Below are 20,985 nucleotides of genomic sequence, written 5' to 3'. Positions count from 1 at the left end.
TATATTTACAGTTTCCACATCTTCCACATTTTCTTGTTCCTTGCTCACCCCCAGATCTATCATGTTGGTTTTTCCTTTCAAACACCCTCTTTAAGTTGGCTCCTGTTTTAAAAACAAAGTTGGGGCACTCACCCACCTTCTGTGCAATGTCCTTATTAAATTTTAACATTTTCCAGTTAGATTCAATCAAATCCTTAATTTCCTTAGAGCCACTGTTGTATTCCAATACCATAGATCTTCTGAAACCATTGTGATCTCCTGTCACATCCACAGGACCACTAGTTACTGTACTACCTAATAATGGCAGGTATTTTATGCCCCACCACGCTTTAACCTTATCAACAACTGCTTCAATTAAAGTCATCGGGTAGCCTCTTAACTTGAAAAGATCAGAAATAAATTCAATTTCAATTTCAAAATCTTCACTATCAGAGGTCATTCTGGCTGCTCTGACCATATGACCTTTTACATGCTTGTTTTCTGATTAAAAGGGTGATCACTGTTAAAGAGAAGGGAAGAGTTACTAAATGTACTCTTTCTATGAATTCTAGATTTCAAACCCTCACTAGTTTTATCTAACCTAACATCTAGGTAATCAATTCCATTTTGATCAAATTTAAATGTAAATTTCAAAAAACTAGTGGTAGAATTCAAAAAGTCAAGAAAATCAGCAATAGAACTAGTTGTTCCTTCCCAAATAATGAACAGGTCGTCCAAAAAGCGTCGGTAAAATTTAATGTTCTTCCAATAAATGGAACCAAAAATGTACTGCAACTCCCACTTTAATAACACCAAATTGGTGTATATGGGGGCACATGCTGCCCCCATGGTAACCCCCCTAATTTGTTTAAATGTTTCCCCCTCAAAGTAAATAAAGTTATTCTCCAACACAAGCCTCATAAGTTCAACTAGAACGTCTGTATCAATGTCTAATAACGATCATTTTTCATCCAACAGGGCCCAAAATAAATCAAGGCCCTCCTCTGTGGGGATACAAGAAAACAAATCAACCACATCAATGGTTACAAAGTACAATTCACCCACATAGGACTGCTGGGTTAAACCAGTCAAAAAATCCTATGAGTCCTTTAACAGGTGGGTGTAGCCCCCTGTAATGTGGTTAAGTGTTCGATCCAGGAAAGTTGCTATACAATAGGTCTTGGAACCCTCACTGGAAACAATAGGTCTATAAGGGGGGTCAGTGGTACACTTATGTACTTTGGGGATGCCGAAAAAGGAAGCAAGTCTTGGTTTCTTTATTGACAAGGCAGCCCCAAGCTTCTCGTCCAACCTTTTTTCAAATACTAATTCTTCCAAAGCAAGGTCTATCTTTCTATATGAAATGTTAATTTCATTAATAGATACTGGTAGATATATATCCGTGTCATTTGGAATTTCCAAGATTTTACAAATGTAATCAAAAACATTGACCAGAACCATACCACCCCCCCTTGTCGGGTTTCATAATTCAAATTTCTCTATCAGTCACCAATTGCTCCAAAGTTTGCCTTTCCTCCATAGTCAAATTCATTTTAAAACCAAATATCTTCCTAAAGCTCTTGTTGGCACTTAAAGCATACATGTCAGTTGCACAAACTTCCTCAGAAACTTGTAATGCTGGGTGCAGAGGAGGGTTAAATGTACTTAACTTCCTAAATGTATTAGTGTCCTTAATATCAGACTGGTCAAACATAATAGCTAAATTGAGCTTTCTAACAAAATATTTTAACTCTAATAAAGTGTCACAAACATTAAATCTAACAGTAGGTATACACTTAAAACCTTTTTTGAACAGGTAAAAATGCTCCATCTTACCATCAATCCCACTTAAATTAAAAATATTGAAACCATTATGAGAATATGTAACTCCATCACCATCCACTAATATACCTTCACTTTCCTTTTGGGTCTCATCTGATTCTTTCCTCTCCCCCTCCCTCCAGAAAACTCCTGCTCAGTTGTCTCACATTCTTCACTAACAGTTTCCATGTGGCCATTATGATCATGACCCTCCTGTGAATCAAGTAGGTAGAATCCTCCCAAAAAGGGAGTAGTAGGACTATTATTTAAAGCCTCAACCATTACCTGTTCATTAACTCTTTCAACAATCAAATGTTCCTGGTCATTTGAGGGTGGGGCCATGCAATCTGTTGTGTTAGACAATCCATATACACTATTTTGTAAAATCCTTCCCTTAAATACATAGGCCCTATCCTCATTATATTGTTTCAAGTCCCTAGCAAACTTTTTCTACTTTCTCAAAAAAAATCTTCACATTTCCTTTCCACATGGTTGAAAATATGCTCATACATATCCTTATTAAAGTCAAATAATAAATCACTCTTAATAGCTTTATCCAACTTCTCAGCATTCCGTTAACAAAAGTTCAACCTTCTTTCTAGAATATGTTAACATTAATTTCAAGATTTTAAGACCACATTCATCAAAAACATCATTAAATTCTTTAACCATGTGTTTATCATAAAGAAAACCATCAGGGTATTTGCAAACCCACAACTCTTGTGGCACAATTTTTTTAGCAATACATTCCTGGAAATAGGAAATGTCCAAATTCACACACTTTATTTTATATAGTTTGTTTTCCAGGTCCTTAATACCATCTTTCAACGAGGTCATACCAGTTAAACGTTCATGCATAACATCACTATTTTTCTGTTTCAAGTTGTCACAAAAAACATAATTGTCAGTTTTAGCTTGGTTATACCAATCCCTTAAACTGCTGAAACTCCTCAAATTAGAACCAGAATTGATGTTGGTATGTGTAAAAGTACCTTTTGTGTTATTGTGGTCAACTCGCTTGTCATTCAGATCAGCCACTTGATTTAATTTGCGGTCATTACGAGGATTTTCCTAATACCGTCATCGCCCATCACTCCACGACCACCAGAAAGTCGTCACTGACTACCGTATCTCACTTGGGTAACAGACACAAAATCATGAAGCGAGTTGCTCACTGCATCACACCCCCTCACGTTTATCTGTTGCTCAGTCTGATTGGTTGAGCAACCACTTCCCTGCCCACAGGGAATAGAATTTCCAGGTTGAGTAAAATCTGTTTTGAGACTTTTCCTTTCCACACAGAGACCAGATAAAACCACAGTCACATCATTCTGATCGTTTCGATTTTCCCCAAGGTCCGATTGACTCATTTCCTCCTCCACAACAAATTCTCCATGAAAAACTGCCATCACCCGCAAATAAACTCAATAATAAACAAGCAGAAGATTGTTATAAAAAATACTACAATCCAAAAGAAATGGTCAAGGCAGAAACAAGGATGGCAGTCCGAATTTTGTGAGAGTTGCAGTACATTTTTGGTTCCATTTATTGGAAGAACATTAAATTTTACTGACGCTTTTTTGGATGATATGTTTATTATTTGGGAAAGAACGACTAGTTATATTGCTGATTTTCTTGACTTTTTGAATTCTACCACTAGTTTTTTTAAATTTACATTTAAATTTGATCAAAATGGAATTGATTACCTAGATGTTAGGTTAGCTAAAACTAGTGAGGGCTTGAAATCTAGAATTCATAGGGTACATTTAGTAACTCTTACCTCCCTTTTAACAGTGATCACCCTTGGAAGCAGAAAAAAAGCATTGTGAAAGGTCAGATGGTCAGAGTGGCCAGAATGACCTCTGAAAGGGAAGATTTTGAATTTGAAATTGAGTTTATTTCTGATCTTTTCAAGTTAAGAGGCTACCCGGTGAGTTTAATTGAAGCAGTCATTGATGAGGTTAAAGCAGGGTGGGGCGTAAAATACCTGCCATTATTAGGTAGTACAGTAACAAGTGGTCCTGTGGATGTGACAGGAGATCAGAATGTTTTCAGGAGATCTATGGTATTGGAATACAACAGTGGCTCTAAAGAAGTTAAGGATTTGATTGAATCCAACTGGAAAATGTTAAAATTTATTAAGGACATTGCACACAAAGTGGGTGAGTACCCCAACTTTGTTTTTAAAACAGGAGCCAACTTAAAGAGGGTATTTGAAAGGAAAAACCACCATGATAGATCTGGGGGTGACCAAAGAACAAGAAAATGTGGAAGATGTGGGAACTGTAAATATATATCTGAACATACCAGTGTTACCTTGGATAACTACGAGGGGAATACTGATCACTTCAGGAAGGTGAACTGTGCAACCAAGGGCATAGTGCACCTGGCCTATTGTAGAGACTGTACGAGCTTCTACATGGGTAAATCAGAAAGGACACTTGGTAAACGTATTTATGAACATGTTTACAGTATTAGGGAAGGGAATTTGAACAATGCACTGTGTAGGCATTTACAAATGGAACCTGCACATTCGGGTTTTGCATTTGGAATTTTGGAACAAGTCTGTCCAGACCCAAGGGATGGTGACTGGGAGAACTGGTTATGTTGCAGGGAGACTTTCTGGCAATCAAAACTAAATTCTTCCCAGCCCCCGGGCTTGAATGAACATGTGTCAATAAAGCCACATTTAGTGAATAGAGCTGAAAAGTTATAAGCATCCATAGATGCAGATAAGTGGTATTGTTGTTTATTCATTCCCAATATATATTTTTTCTATACATATGTACATATATATATATTTGGGATCTTATGAAGTGGTTAGGAATTGGTTATTATTATTTTATACATGTTTTGTATTTTGCATTTCTTAAAGTGTTTTATTGTTTATTTGGTCAAAGTGGACTTTTTATATGGAAGGTTTGAAATGTGTGTTGTACTTTAAATATTTGGCACCTTTTATGAAAGGACTTATTTAAATAAGGTGGGATATTATGTACTTTGTTTTTCACTTGAAAAAGCCCTACATTTGAGTTAGGGTGAAAGCGCTTGTGATACCTGAATAAAAAATTCGGACTGCCATCTTTGTTACTGCCTTGACCATTTCTTTTGGATTGTGGTATTCTTTAAAATATTTGTTATTTAATGTTAATGAGTGGGCAATAGTCCATATATGTATAGGCCTAATTGGATAGGATTTTAAATTAGTTTTATTAGGCAAAACTAATATAAGACTTCTGAAAATACAGATTTGAATCTGCTAGAAGGTATTGCTGTGCTGAAGTACTATGATCTAATAAAGCATTGAGGAAATAATTTCAGCTCCTGCTCTTTGAATATTATAATAATGTTGGTTTAAAGAAGACAAAGCCTGTTTAGAGGTAAATCTCACAGAGTACTATGGAGATTTAAATAGGACATTAACTAGAAAGATATGTAGCCTGCTTAGACTTTAGCAGTACATTTTCACATTTACCCCATAACAAGATAGTAAACACATCTGAAAAATGTGAAGACATACAGGGTGGTATTATGACTAAAACACAGGTCAAGCAATAGAACACTGAGGAACGGAGTGAATGAAGTCCGTGTAAATAAATGAACGATGAAGAATGAGGTGTGACAAGAGCCAGTACTTTCATCTATTGTTTCCTGCATCTCTACAAATGATAATGTAGATGATCAGGAATGCAATTATTGTTTGTTTGTTAATAATAAAATTATGTAACAGTGCAAACATTTGATGCTGAGAAAGAGTGGGAAGAGGCTTGGCAAGTCTAGAGACATGGTATAAGCCATGCCAGCTTAATTAAAGTAAAAACATATGAAACAATGCATTTAGGAAGTAGCAGAAAAGAAGTCTGCAAATAGGAGAGATATATTAGCAGCATAACTAAAAAAGACATACTGCTGGAAATGTCTGATCAACAAAAGATAAAAAAGAAATACAAAAAAAGAGTAATGGGGATAGCTCTTTTTTTAAATATGTTTTTGGTCTCCTTGGACCACATTTATAGTGGCTCAGTTACCAGTGTCCTATGTCTTCTTACCCCCCTAACTTGTTATAGTGTTGCTACAGCTAATCCTGGATCTTGAGGGTGTCCTAGGGGCTTAGTCATTTGTGTTTCTGTCTAGTGGTGGGCATTATACATGCCCAACCCATTTTACCCCTCCCCACACACACACTCTGATTGCATCTGAGGGTGATTCCTCTGTTTGGACCATGCCTCCCTTTAGGGAGTACTACCTATGAACACCTTCCCCCCAGGATGGGCACACCCACCCATCCCTGCAACTCTGTCAATTGCCCAAGCTACTACTCAAATCTGGATTGGTTGAGCTGTAGTTGGGGCTTTATCTTCCTACACCACTGGAGCAGCAACAAGTAATGGGGATAGCTTTTCTAACAGTATCATTAACAGAACACATATTTTATCAAATATTGTGCTTGCATTTAACATCCTATCTGATTTTTTTCTCTGTTTTGAAGAACTTACTTCAATAAAAATGGTGGCAAAATGCAAGAAGGTTCAGAGCACAGAAGAGCTTAACAAGAAAAGTCCTGACTAAAGAAAAAGCTACAAGCAGGCTGGCACAGGGAAGGCATGAAAAAATGTTACTTCACAGAAGAGGCAGTGTAGGATTACCAACTCATAAATATGTCACAGAGTAAAAACAGCAAAATAATTAAGGCTTGGACAGTGAAGACATAACAAGATAAGGATGAAGTTAAAGAAATAATGATAATATTTGGTACTACTACATACATTAGAATCTGCATTTTATCATGTATGTATGAAAATAGAAAGATTAGGTTGCCCATCCTGATATTGTCATCAAATGTTTTGTTTCTGTGTTTTTTTTTTTCTTTACAGTGTGCAATACTGTGGAATATTACAGAAATTAAGGCATTGTTAAATACTAAAAAATGATTAGGGCCCTTTGACAAGAAATATAACAATAGTAAGTCTCAGACATAGTAACCTTTACAGCTGATTATTTTTATGCAAATGCTATAGTGGCATGCATCTAGACTCCTTAATTTAAGTTTCTAAGTATGTAATATGGAGGTAATCAATGTTTGTACATTCTAATAGAATTAATTAGTGTCTCTGGATTTATGACAAATACAAGGATTTCCATACAAATGAGCTATGCAATGTGGGTAATATAATTTTTAATTATCTGACTGATGTACGTATTAAGCATTATGATAATTTAGTAAACTATTAAATGAATCAAAATGGTTTGTCTGATTCCTGGCAGTGTACGCTTGCCATTTGGCAACAGAGAAGAAACTATTATAGAAACACATCACCATTACACTCTTATATGAATGTGGTTACTAACAAGGCCTGGTTAAGTGAAAACAATTTAAAATGACAAGCATTTTACAAATTAATTCATTTATACTCCTTCATAGCATGGAAAAATTTTGTCAGTAACCAGTTCAATTTGTTTCTTCTTTTTATTAAAGTACAATGTACAAATAAGAGGTAGTGCAACAAAAACGTCTCATAAACAAATACAAATACAAACATGAATATAATATAATAGGTTAAAGTTAGGCTGTTGATTCAGAAGCAGTCAAGCCACAATGTCTCAAGTTGTAGATACCTGTTGATATGACTGATTTATATCTAGTTTTAACCCCTTTCAGTGAGAGCTTGAGGGATCAGACCTAGGGTATATTTATGACTGCCAATCCATTCATCCTGGTTATGCTGAAAGAGGGTCAGGGATCTACTTCACTTTATATCCAAAGAAAATTAATTCCATAAATGAATGATTCTCTGGGATATATATCTATCTATCCAGCAGGTACTGTTTACATTTTGGTGCAATTTAAGATGACTTGAGTGGGTTTTTATGTTTTTTTTTTTAGTTTTGTGGATGTGCAGTGGTTCACATAGGACTCGATCCTTCATGGCTTTGTAGGCTAGAGAGAAGTAACTTCTCAGGAATTGGTAGAAAATAGAAAAGATAGATAGGATTTTAAGGCAGACTGGGTAGTTCAAGGAAGACATGCCTTAATTATCTTAGTGAGGAAACACTGTGCTCCCTCAGCTTGGGCCATATGGTTAGACAAGCACATACCAAAGAAAACATTCTACTTTATTATGTTCCTGATGAGAGAGGTGTAGAAAGAATGGATAACATCCTTAAATCTTGAAGAAATATCCCTTGTTATGAGTATGACTAGGTGAAATGATTTTCTAACAACAGTGGATACATGATGCTCAGAGAATCTTTCATTTTTGATGAAAATGCCCAGGTCACTATTGACTAAGTCAAGTTTCACAGGAATGTCACCTCTATGGTAGGTGCATGGGTGCCTAGTTTTGCCAAATTACAAAATGCAAGTACATCTTGGCATTTAGTTTTAGACCTTCGCTCCATTTATTGATATGTGTTAGTCCCTCCTGAAGAGTTTGGAAGGTAGATGGGAGTTGATGACAGCTCCATGTTTTCAGTCCTCTGTGAACTTTGTTAGCCATAGGTCATTGATGTTAGTCTTAGCATCACAGAAGTTAGTGCCAAAGGGAAGTGGTCCTAGGACCAATCAGTGGGCAACATGGCTGGTAACTATTATCTGTTAATATAACATGCCTCCCACACTAATAGACTTGGTTCTGTCTGTTGGTCAGTTTGCTATCCAGCAAGTAACATAGGAGGTTATATTTAGTTTGATTAGCTTATTGATAAGCTCAGAATTTGGGATGGCTTTGTCCAGGTACAGCTAGACAGTATTAATCAAACTAATTGAGTCTAATGCATCAGTGACTTGCTCAAAGAAGCCCTCCATGTTTAGGAGTCAGAATATGCCTTTAACAAACCTAAACTGGCTTGTATCCAAGGCTTTTAGACTGCCTATGTCCTTGTTAATAAGTACTATAGTGATGTGTTCCACGGCTTTGCAGATAAAGCTGGTGAGACTAATAGATCTGTAGTTTCCTGGATCAGTAGTAGATGTCTGGCAGTTGGTACAGAGTTTAAGATTATGAACTGGAGTTCCTGTGCTACAGGGTTTGATTCCCGCAGCCCTTATTTGCCTTCTGTGTGACCTTGAGCAAGTCACTTAACCAGATATTGCTCCCAGGCCACCCTTGAAAACAGGCTGTGTCCAGTGGGCTCACCTGGTTAATAGATAGGCATTATTATCTGGAAAAGGATATTTCCCACAACTCTCCATTCCTCTGACATGAATACAGTGGAGAGACTGAGAGTGAACTGACAGTGGCTTAAGAGTGAGCCTAGCAGACAGTGTCTGGTGCTGAAAAGAAAGCAGCCTGGCACATTATCAGGACCAAAAGAGCTAGTGTTTTTTTGTCTTGGGGTGAACATTCAAGCCTTTTTAAAGGTGATTAGGGGGTAGTGCTTATGTGTTAATAACTGGGGGAACATTAGGAAAGGAGATAGGAAAGTAATGTTAGAGCTGAATTTGTCTGCTAATATACTAGCTATGTCCTAAAGGGACAAGTAAGTTTTATTGGTCAGACTTCTAACTCAGCCCTATTTTGGAGCAATGAGCCTACTTTCAGACCCAATTTAGCTATGTAAATGATGTACCTATTTTTGGAGATATGTCCCTATATTCAAGCTTGATTTACCCCTTCACACAATTTTCTAAATCATCCCTCATCACACCTGATTTCTAAAGATGCCTAATATACAAAAAACACACTACATGACTAACATACTACTGGCTGCAATCATTTAAAAAAACAAGGCACATATCTTACCAGTGGCGGATTTAGGCATGGGCATAGGGGCGTACGCCGGCCTCTTTTTCAACTTTGTTTTTTATTTTTTTTTGTTGAAAAATCAGGTGCATCTTTCCAGAAGAATCCTGTCACCAACGCGTCAAATACATCAGAGATGTGGAGATGTGACTGGAGATTGCAGTCAGATGATTTGTTATTTTAATAACATTTATAACGGTCTTCCTCCAACTGCATCTGCCCTTGTAATTTTGGCATGTCGGTGAGAGCTGTGACAGTAAATCATTGTAAGCTGTTGTCGGGCAAAGTTGTTCAATTTTAAAATATTAATATTACTAGCTGTACAAAGTTTATTTGGAGTGATCTCACTTTGAGGTAATGTAGTTCTTTTGACTTTTGACATAATATAATCGTATGTAGGCATACGTGTGTATAATACATACACACACATACATATGGATAGATACAGGTATCTGTTAATCTTCACCATCTTCTGGTAACTGTGGGAATGGCATTATTTTTCGTTCATTGTTTTTGGCTACTGACATTAGGCAAAGAACTAAAGCCTTCTGTTTTAAGGTAAATAATAAACGTTTCAGTTTATTTATCTGTCACTTGTACTTAATTACATCAGGAAGAAGCAACCCCTTGTTAAACTGCATATTTACTACATCACTCATAGATGGCGACTTTTTTAATTAAAATGCTAGGTTCAAAACAAGCATTTTAGCTGTTTCATGAAACAGGTTAAGTCAAATTTTAGTTGTCAGGACTTTGAACTGTTGCTGGATACTGTCCTTGAAACAGACATCATATGAACTGTAAAGCTTCTAACAGTGAAACATTTCTAAAGTTGTATGTCAGGGGTCCTAATAAATACAGAAGTGCTGCTCAATAAAATCCACCCTTTAAACTAGTACAAAGCCCACCAAGCGGGTATGGGAAATGTTTTGGGGCGGAATTAACCTGTTAATAACAGATGAAAAGTTACTCCCTCTGTTGTTTACTTAGTATAATGGCATTTCACATACAGCTGACAACTAAAGACGCAGCATTTCATCCACTTTTCAGTGAAGATTAAAGTTATCGGGTTGTTCTACAGTCTGTGGTAGGTGTTTGAGAAACGTTAAAATCTAAGCAGTGCCACTCCCTGTTTACAAACGTGCGCTATAACAAATCAAGCTGTCAGAACTGCTAAGTGACATTAAAAGTCACCATGCCTGAAATTTTGTTGTTGTCGTTGTTATGGTGAGGAATTATTAAGTTGCCACCTGTGTTTTGTGCTAATCTACTGACTAGCATATGTGGTCCTTTTCTCTTGGAAATAAACGTGTTGACTGCGTTCTGTTGTATGAAGAGATTTTTGTAGGTGTAAGCATAACATGTCTAAAAGGCGTTTCTCCTAAGTATTTAATTGTGGTATCTGGTGGAGAAAGCAATACCTTATAAGCGGGGGTGTACTTGTACTTTATTTTCTACTTCTTTGTACTAACTGCTGTCTCGCACCTACCTGGCATTTAAACTGTAATTTCACTCAAGCTGCTGCCCCCCACTCCAAAAAAAAAGCGCAATACTTTCAGCTGCTCAGTCAACTACAGGTATTGCTATTAGATTTGTAATCCTCTTGTAAGCAAGATATGTACATGTTGGAGGCGTTAATCCTAGAAGGTTATGGACGTGATAGGGCTTGATAAAGCCCCAGTGTTTCTAACGTGCTTAGTAGATACCTTGTATGCAGAGTATACGTGGTTACACTAGTGTCGTTAAATATAAGGTTATGCCTTGACTTGTCGGGGGTGGTGCTATTAGCTGATTTAAGAATTGTGTCTGTGTTGCTATGCAGTCTTATTTAGGTAACTCCATTAGTGTTGTTGCAAAATTGTAACTGACAATCCCCTTGCTGCTTTGTCTCCCCCCCCATCATGGATGCACTGAGTTGTGTAGTGCATATTTCTTTAATACAAATTCCACATGTTGTCTATTTTACTGGTTGCTACATGCGCAAAATGTGGTTTGATGCCTAGAGCAGTTGCTAGTTGAATCTCTTAAAAAATAGAGGGCAAGCAGCTCAGCATACCTCTCAATGGGACAGATTCTTGCAGGATGTCCAAACTTTGGCCTCATATTTTTTGGTCTGTTCTTCATAAAATTATGTTTTTTAAGTAAATTAGTGGTAAATCATTAAAGACTGAAGTTAAAAAGAAAGACTGAGTCTCGGACTTCATGTCCTTATGCTAATGCAAAACTAGTTTTATCAAATTTCTAAGTTTGTAAGAGCAAATGTCCCCACTTTTGGGACTTAAATTGTCCCACTTTTATTTATGACTTTGTCAAGACTTCTTGCTCTAAACAGCTGATGTATGTAGTTCAGCCATCACTAAACATGCTAGACTTGTGTCTTAGTTTCACCTGTTTAGATTATGTGGCTTTTCTGGCAGATCTTTAGGGGGTGCAGTCTCAATGTAGTTTCTGACTTCATATTCAAGAAAAGCATGCTAAGTACTTTATAGCCTTTTTTAATATTAACTCTCTCCCTGATTTTGGGGAGTGTAAGTGTGTAAGTTTAGCATAGCAATGTCTGTAGAATGTACACACATGACAGGGATGCGGCAGTGTAGTTAAGCACCTTACTGTTCTATGGTTGGATTGGATATGTAATAGCAGGGGTGAAGGTGAAAGCTGAACTATTGCCCAGGTGATTTGAGTTTTAGTGGCTTGGGCAGGTTAGACTTGCCCTAACCCGTGAAGAGGTAGGGATGACTGCTGTCAGTTTCCACTCCATTGTGGGAACCAGAGAACTCTGCAGTGCTGCCTGTATGTAGGTAAGGTGTCTTAAATGAGATGGTTCACCACTGACTCATGCACTGTGGTGGTGCCTAGTGTCCCACTTTCCTGCTTCCACCCCGGTAGTTAAATGACCAGACTGCGCCCCCCCCACCCCTTGCAAATTCCTGGCTCCGCCACTGCTTATATCTATCTCCCTTTTTCGTAAACAAAAATAAATGACCTTGTCTGGTAGAATTTTTCAATACAGTTCATTAAACAACATATTTTAATTGTCTCTGATAATATGCTTGTATCTTCCAACATTTTTGTTACTTTGCATTTTTCTAAACGTTTCAGAGTAGTATCGCACATTGCTGTTGGAAGCAGAAGAGTTATGTGCTGTTTGGTATTCAAATTTGATGTTAATTAGATTCCAGATTTTTGGCTGGATGTACATACCTTTCAAGTGGCTTTGTATCTATTTTCAATGTTTGCAGGGAGAGATGTATGTTGCTGATATGTACCGGTTTTGAGCATAGCTAGACATTGCTACTATGATTTCTGACATAATTGAAGAAGGCATCGTGATTATCCTAAGCATAGGTGGCAATTCTCATTTCATATTTACTTTTTGAGGGTTTGATTTTTTTCTGAATTCTTTGTTGACATTTATGAGTTCATCTTTAGATGATGAGGCATTAAGTTTGCATTTATGGGCTATGCGTTTCTTTCCTTTTTTTGTATAGTTTGTTTAGAGTTCTATAACACAGAATTATTCTTAAGTTTGGCATTGCATTTATATCTTATGGGGACAGATGCCTGAATGCATGCTTTGAGGTGGGCATAGAAAGAATCTATAAAATCAGCAGCGGGCAAGATGGGGGTCATTGAGATGAAGAGTGCACTTAAATTTCATCAGGTCATCAGTTAGCTGGATTAGGTTTGACTTAGACTGCCTCTAAAGACAAAACAGAAAGGTTTTGTGGTAAGTCAGGTTTTACCCACATAATGAGTGTTATAGAAGGATGGCTAGATTTGATGAGTGGCGTGGTATTGGGTGGGTATATTAATGAGAGCCAGGTTCAATATTTTTGAACCTCCAGTTGGGACTTGAACCAGTTGGTCTAACAGCTGGCATTTCTGAATTCCAGGAGCCTTTGTGCATATTTATGTAAGGTGGTGTAGGTTTCCAAGTTAATGGAGGGATAGATGAAGTCTCCCAAGAGAATAATGCTAGGCTCATTAGAGAAGGATTTCCATTTGATTAGATATGCCTCATGGGCTGCAGGTAACAATAAGGGAGTACAGTGGTTGTCTAATATATGGTACAGAGTTCTGTTTATTGTAAAAAGTATATGGAGGTCTTCAAGGTCAGTGTCTGGATATGAGGTGGCTTCACTCCCCCTCCAGTAATACCCACTACAGTAACACTGTCATTTTTCATATTTGTTCTGAAAGAGTGGTCACACTGAAAGCCTGGACTGTAAAAGTATTAATGCTAATTTGATGCCATGCTTCAGTAACTGCACAAATATCTGTATTTTCAAAAGTTAGCAATATCTGTAAAGAGTGCAAAATTTAGCTGGAGCCTTTGCTATTTGGCATGCATTTTTCTGATGTCCATATCAAAAATCCTGAACTCTAATTAGCCAAACACTGAAAACCAGGCTACATAATCTAAATGCTAAAAACTGTAATATTGTTGCATTTTACTAGCATACCCTACAGCCAGCTTTTGGGATAAAAAACACTGTACTCTAAAACAAAAATATTATTAGAGACCTTGGATAATGAGAAGAAAGTCCCTTTCTTTGACTGGCATGTTGCAAGAGTTGTCAGGAAATCCTCCTGTATAGCACAGCTGATCATTCCTCTAGGTCTAAAGAAGTCCCGACGCCTCTGTATTCTGCCTGATTATTGAAGAAGATAGACGTTCTGGCATCTCTGTATTCTGCAGTGATCAGGCCCATCACAAAATACAATGCACACTTCGGGATACATCTTGCTAAACATATTAAGCAGTTAGAGAAGCTTCAAAGGTTCCAGACAAAAAAGATAACGGGACTAAAGTACCTATCTATCAAGCAAAGCTGTAGGGGCCTTGCCTTGTATTCAGTGTCCTACACACTCCATACAAACAATCTGTGCCTTGCTTTCCTGGCAGTTTGGGTTATGGCAGTTTAAAACGTATTACTTCACAAATCAAACAAAACTTTAGGTGTCTGTAGTTACAGATTGACTTGGAATCTGAAAAGAAAAGAAGACCTGGAGTTAGAGGCATTTGTGATTTCCATCAATTCAGTTCCTTTATGACAAAGCCCAAAATTGGAATCCAAAATTCTAGAGGATAAAGATGTTGGATCCATGTGTTTTTTACAACTTTTTCTTACAAAGGCAACACATTCTATGTAGAATGTTCTCCAGTGGGGATTTATCTGATAAAAAATGAAGCTGGAAGGCTGATTACTGCTCCTGTGAAACCTCAAAGCTGCTTCCTCTTCAGGTAGCAAGAAAGCAGTAACAATCATTTCACTCTGTTAATTCCTTCTGATGGGCTATTCATCTAGCAGTCAGAAGGTGAAGGTGGGTTAGGGAGCCAAAACTTTGTGAAGCTGGCAAGAGTTCTATAACACAGAATTATTCTTGAGTTTGTCATTGCATTTATATCTTATGGGGACAGATGCCTAAATGCATGCTTTGAGGTGGGCATAGAAAGTATTTAGGCAGGAAACAACCCATATAGCCAATGGGCTGCTGCAGTGTTGATTTAACAGGCAAGACTGCTTGGGTCATAGCAGCTTATGTTGTGATAAGAATGATGAACATCTGTTTGTGACAATGGTCTTATGAGGTAATACCTATTGGAACTATTTCTGCTTTAGTCTGGCACTTAGTCTGACTAGCTTTTAATTGTTACTATCTCTGAGGATTGTTCAACTTTTCCATCGCTAAACTAGAATACCTTAGCCTGCTTTTGTGGGTTGTTACAGTTACTCATTTAATTCATTAAAATCACTACTTATAAAGAGTTTCCACACACAAAGTATATATATATATATATATATATATATATATATATATATATATATACATGTCTGTGCAAATATATATATATATATATATATATATATATATATATATATATATATATGTGTGTGTGTGTGTGTGTGTGTGCGTGTGTGTATGCATGTATGTGGCAGCAGAAAAAAAAAACAATAATAAAATTCTGTACTTCAGACTCTTCTATATATAAAAGTACTTCAATTTGTTCATCCATTTTTATGTGTCAGTTAAATTTCTGTGCGGGTCATTTCAAACCTGCCCCTCCTAGTTGGCTAGAGAGAAGGGTAAAAGTCAGAGCTATCTTCCAATCAGTGATGTGCCTCCATATTTCCAGCTTTGATGTTTCTTATCTTTTGTCAGAAGTTGGAAGCACTTTGTTTTACTTTGTAGATCACTGATCTTAATAGACCATTTTTCAGGTTCTGTTCTTGATAAAAACAACTACACACAGTTTACAAGTACGATTACATAAATTCTAGGTTAATGGTATGGTAGGCCACAAGTAAGTGGTTTGGTCAAAGTTAGGATTTATGGCATATGTAGTGGCTGAGTGGGAGGTGTGCATTAACCATGAATGAAATGGCGAAGTTTACAAATGAGAGAGAAGTATGACAACTGATGGAAAAGGGACGGGAAGAGTGAGGTAGAAGAATATTGGGTGTTGTTGAGTGATTTTATATAAAACAAAGTAAGAGTTTGTTATATGCGTTGCTTGAAGAGACTCCTGCAGCATGAAAACATTTCCACCGTACATCTTTCAATAAGTAAATTTTAGGCGTAGTTGGAATTTTGATTAAGTATAGGTGGACTTTGAAGGTGATAGATGGGAAATTTACCTGAAAATGGTCTTCTGTGCCACTAATGGACAGAGGCACCACCTAAATGCACTATCCTGCAGAAGGGTCACCTTTTGGTATATCCCCAGAAACTTTCATTCACAAATGGGAAGTATACAAACATAAAAATCACAATAAGGATAATTTGAATGCCTAACTGGATAACACTGCCAAGCTTAAAATGGTCCTTCAAGGCAGTTAGCCTAGCACTCACCTATGAATTTATGACGTCCTGTAAACACTAGAACCAGAGGTCTGAACCTACATCAACACATAAAGAAATCATTGGGGAAAGACCGATTTGTCATGCAGCAACTACCCTATCTCTTGGATATATGCATCTGCAGATCAAGCAATGTGATACACTAGCTTCCTTTAAGAAGGAATTAGACAATTGCATGGGTATTCATAAATTCATCCAAGGTATGAGTGGCCTATCACTGATCGAAAAAGGAGGTAAGGTCTAAGGATGGGTAATGCCAAGGTGTAAATAGTGACATGGCCCACTTGCCTTGCAAATTCTATGATTCCACGATAGGTTTTCAGCAATGAACAGAGCTGCCATTATACAGATTTCATTGGCTATGTAGTTAATGTGAAGAGACTGACCTTATGTGAAGAAAGCACTCTTGGGAAAAAAAAACATCCTGGGCATTATATAGAAGTTATGAAAGAGAGAGGTGCAGTCCATCCCAGTAAAGCAGTCAGGTTTTTCGATCTTCTCTTTCCAGGCTGATATATATTAGATCCCTTTTAGAATAACACCAGTAGCTAAGCCAATAATTGAAGTCAGATATCTTTTGTTTGTATTATGGCATCATTGTTGGTGATGGGAGGATACTGCTTAAATGAGTTTCATACCAATTTTAAATGTATATTCTGAAATCACCATCATGTTCCTCTTCATATAATCCAAGGAGGCATGTTATAGGATCATAGGATCATAGGAGGATAGTAGGCTATTGGCCCTAAGGCTTCTACAAGCCTGGCCATGTTATACCCTTGTACACTTATGAACCAAGATATATAGTCTATGTTTGCATGTGGATCTAAGATCAGCACCGGCTGCCTCTGTCTGAGAGGGACATAGGTGAAACCCCTGGTGTAAATTTATGGTTTCCCATCCCATTGTCCAGGTTATGCTTAAATAGGGTCATTCAGCAGCTCTGTTTTACATGAATTGGGAGTTTGTTCAGGAGGAGTGGTAACTTCTGTGAGACATATCTGTCTCTCCAGCATGTCCTGTTAATATCGCAGGCTAGTTTAAGATCCCTAGAGTGAGTGAATCTTGTTCCATTGGATTTGCGGATGTGCAGCAGCTTCATCAAGGCAGGGTCTGAGACTGCTCTGTAAGCCAGGCACAAGTTGCCTCTAAGCAGTCTATACAATACTGAGTAAAGTGATAGGGCCTTCAGTCTGTCCATGTTTTCTGCGCTTCTGATTAACTAAAACAATATTTGCTGCATATCTATTTGTTTAAAATGTACAACTATATTTTACTGCATTTTTTAGATTGTCTGCTAATTGAATTCCTCTTACAACTTTAATTACAGTTTATTTTACTTGCTCCTGCACTTGAAAAACACTAGCATAGACTAGGTTCAGAGTTGCTGAATCTAGTACTGTTTGTGACCTTTGGAACTTGTAAAACAGTTAATCTTTTGACTGGAGAGGCCCAGCTGTACCCTCATGGGAGGAAGGTACAGTTTAGTCTGATCTAGCTAGAGTTACTGTTGCAGGACTCTGTTTAGGGCATTTTGATTGGATAATTTGAACTTTGGCTGGTTCCTGTTTTTCTGCTTTAAATAGCCAGTGTTTGAACTGGTTTCTGCTTGTTATCTCAAAGCTGCAGTGAGTTAGGCCTTCTGCCCTTGCTTTACTGCTTTTCAAATACCTGCTGAGAGACTAGTTCATAGTTCATAGTTCATATGTTAGTACTAGGCTAACTGTCCTGGCGGGTCATTTTAAGTCCAGCTGATTAGCCATGTCAGAATCAAACCCTGCACCTTGTGTCTGTAAGGTAAACACCTTAACCATTATACCAGCCTCCCACCCTACAAAAGATAAGTGCTTATTTTTCAACTGTTTTCTGCACTTCTGATTAACTAAAACAATATTTGCTGCATAGCTGTTTGTTTAAAATGTGAGACTGTATTTTACTGCATTTTTAGACTGTCTGCTAATTGAATTCCTCTTACAACTGTAATTACTATTCATCTGCTTGTTCTGTTTATTTTACTTATTGCTGAACTTGAAAAACACTAGTATAGAGCTGAATCTAGTACTGTCTGTGACCTTTGGAGCTGCTAAAACAGTTAATCTTTTGACTGGAGAGGCCCCAGCTGTGCCCTCATGGGAGGAAGGTACAGTTTGGTCTGATCTAGCTTGAGTTACTGTTGCAGGGCTCTGTTTGGGTGTTTTGATTGGATAAGTTGAACTTTGGCTGGTTCCTGTTTTTCTGCTTTAACTAGCCAGTGTTTGAACCAGTTTGTGCTTGTCTGTGCCTATTTGCACATCAAACAGCATCTCGCATTACTGCACAGAGGGATTGCCAGTTACAGATGCCTGTTCTAGCCTTGCAAATATTAACTAAATCAGAGCTCCTCGTACCTAAACCTACTAATACCTGCCCCTGTTGTATTCACTCTTCAACTGTTATAGCCAAGCCAAGATTATTCTTGTGACCATGAACTGTCAGTTTCCCTCCCGTTGTCCCACCAGTCTATTTGACATGGGTCTACTGAGGCAGTGTAGCAACTGCCTCATTTACACAGACGACCCCCTATTTCTAAATCATTCCTGTAACATCTGTGAGGGATTCATCTACATTATGAATTTGGAATCACAGATCTCTCGTACAATAGATACCAATACACAGCGGGTTGTCAGCCCACCTACCACAACTTCTATTCATAATGCATAGCATACACATAGACAAACATATGCGAAGGTGCTCATAAAAAATCTACCTAAACACCAGAGACCTCCAAAACACATACATTCTAAACCAACCATAACACCGAAAACACACAACACACATAATGACACTCGCATAGGTGGCTCACCATCAAAGCCCATAAGGCAATGCATATCTTAGTCATAGGAGACTCTGTAGTGAGACACACAGACGTCACCCTCACCAGGCTGAACAAGGATAAAGACAAGAAAGAATGAATACCATTACGAGTGAATCATAGTACATGTTGGTGTGAATGACTTGAGACATGCCTACCTGGACTACATGAAGAGAGACATTATTGAGCTCTCTGATCATGTGTCACAGTCAGGTATATCCCTAGCCTTGAGCAGCATGGTCCCCAAGCCTAGGACGATACCACAATATAAACAGAAAATCACTGACTTCAATAATTGGCTTAGTTTCTGGTGTCATTCTAAGGGGATCCAGTTTCTGTCAGCCTGGGATGACATGATCAATAGATCTTAATGCTTTGCCAGAGATGGTCTTCATCTGTCACCTCTAGGATTTTGGCTACTGGCAAAGGCTCTTGCCACCACCACAATGCCTTTTTTAGGCAAAGTCATAAGGACAAAATTCTCAAAGTAAAAATTTCATCAAAAAACAACCTCAAGGTTATGCTGCTGAACGCTACGAGTCTTAGCATGAAACTGCACTCACTGGAAGCAGCTCTCACTTTGAAAGATGCATACATTTATGCAGTCATGGAGGTGTGGTTCAAGGCTGTGGAGAACACCGCAGCCATAGCAGGTTATACCTCCTTCCACACATTCAGACTACAAACTGTAAGAGTGAAAATTAAAGGAGGTGGTGTATCAATATTCACTAAAGATAAATACACCTTTAGACTGGTTAAACAGTATGATTCTGTGGAGATAATTCAGGTACAGTTAACTGTTGGTAGGACACCTTTTCAAGTCATTGCCAGTTACAGGACCCCACTCTGTCTATTTTTGTATCTACATGAGTCTATCAAGATACATCCGAACGCCATGGTTTTGGGTGATTTCAACTACCCATCCATTGACTGGGTAAATTACTCGTGCTCAAACTCACTTGCCCAAAGGTTCCTCAACTTTGTTAACTCCAATGCCCTGGACCAGCTGGTTGACACCCCCACAAGAGACACCAGCATCTTGGATCTGGTGCTTACCAATATGGAGAACCTGCTGTAGCACCCCCACTGTGAGATCTTCCCTGGTGAAATCTGACCACAAATCAGTCTCATTCGAAGAAACGATCAAATCTGACCCCCCCTCTAGCAGCAACTAGAATAAAAAGTTCTCCAAAGCAGATTATAACTTCTTAAGGGATGATATAAATAACTTCACTGCACCTCCCCCCAAATACAGAACTGGCTAGTATGCCGAGTTATACACCAGTGGCTTATACAAACATATGTATAACTGCCTTGACTCAGCCATACCAGATAGGACAAAAACAAATTCTTCAAGGAAGAGCAAACCTGCCTGATGGACAACTGCCATTAACAGGCTTTACAATAAGAGGAAGAAATTGCTGTCAAAGAGTAAGAGGGAGCAGGCCCTAAACTGGAAACACTCCATCCTTAGCTTAAACAAGCAAATAAGACTTCTTGAGAAGTCCTCCAAAGAAAATTATGAATCCAAATTACTTTCCTCAACTATGGACAATCATAAGGTATTCTTTAGTTACATCTGTAACCTAAAAGGACAGGCCCAGATTTGCACTGAACTGATAGTTAATGATACCACATATACTGAGCCTGTGGACATAGCTAACCTGTTAGCCGAGAGCTTCCATGAAAACTTCACTCCCCTGTCCCCAACACACTTACCCTATG

The sequence above is a fragment of the Protopterus annectens genome, chromosome 2.part0 (genome assembly GCF_019279795.1).
Source record: "Protopterus annectens isolate FY-2018-M chromosome 2.part0, PAN1.0, whole genome shotgun sequence".
Lineage (NCBI taxonomy): Eukaryota > Metazoa > Chordata > Ceratodontiformes > Protopteridae > Protopterus > Protopterus annectens.
The sequence above is the reverse complement of the archived record's forward strand: the minus strand, read 5'-3'. Positions refer to the sequence as shown.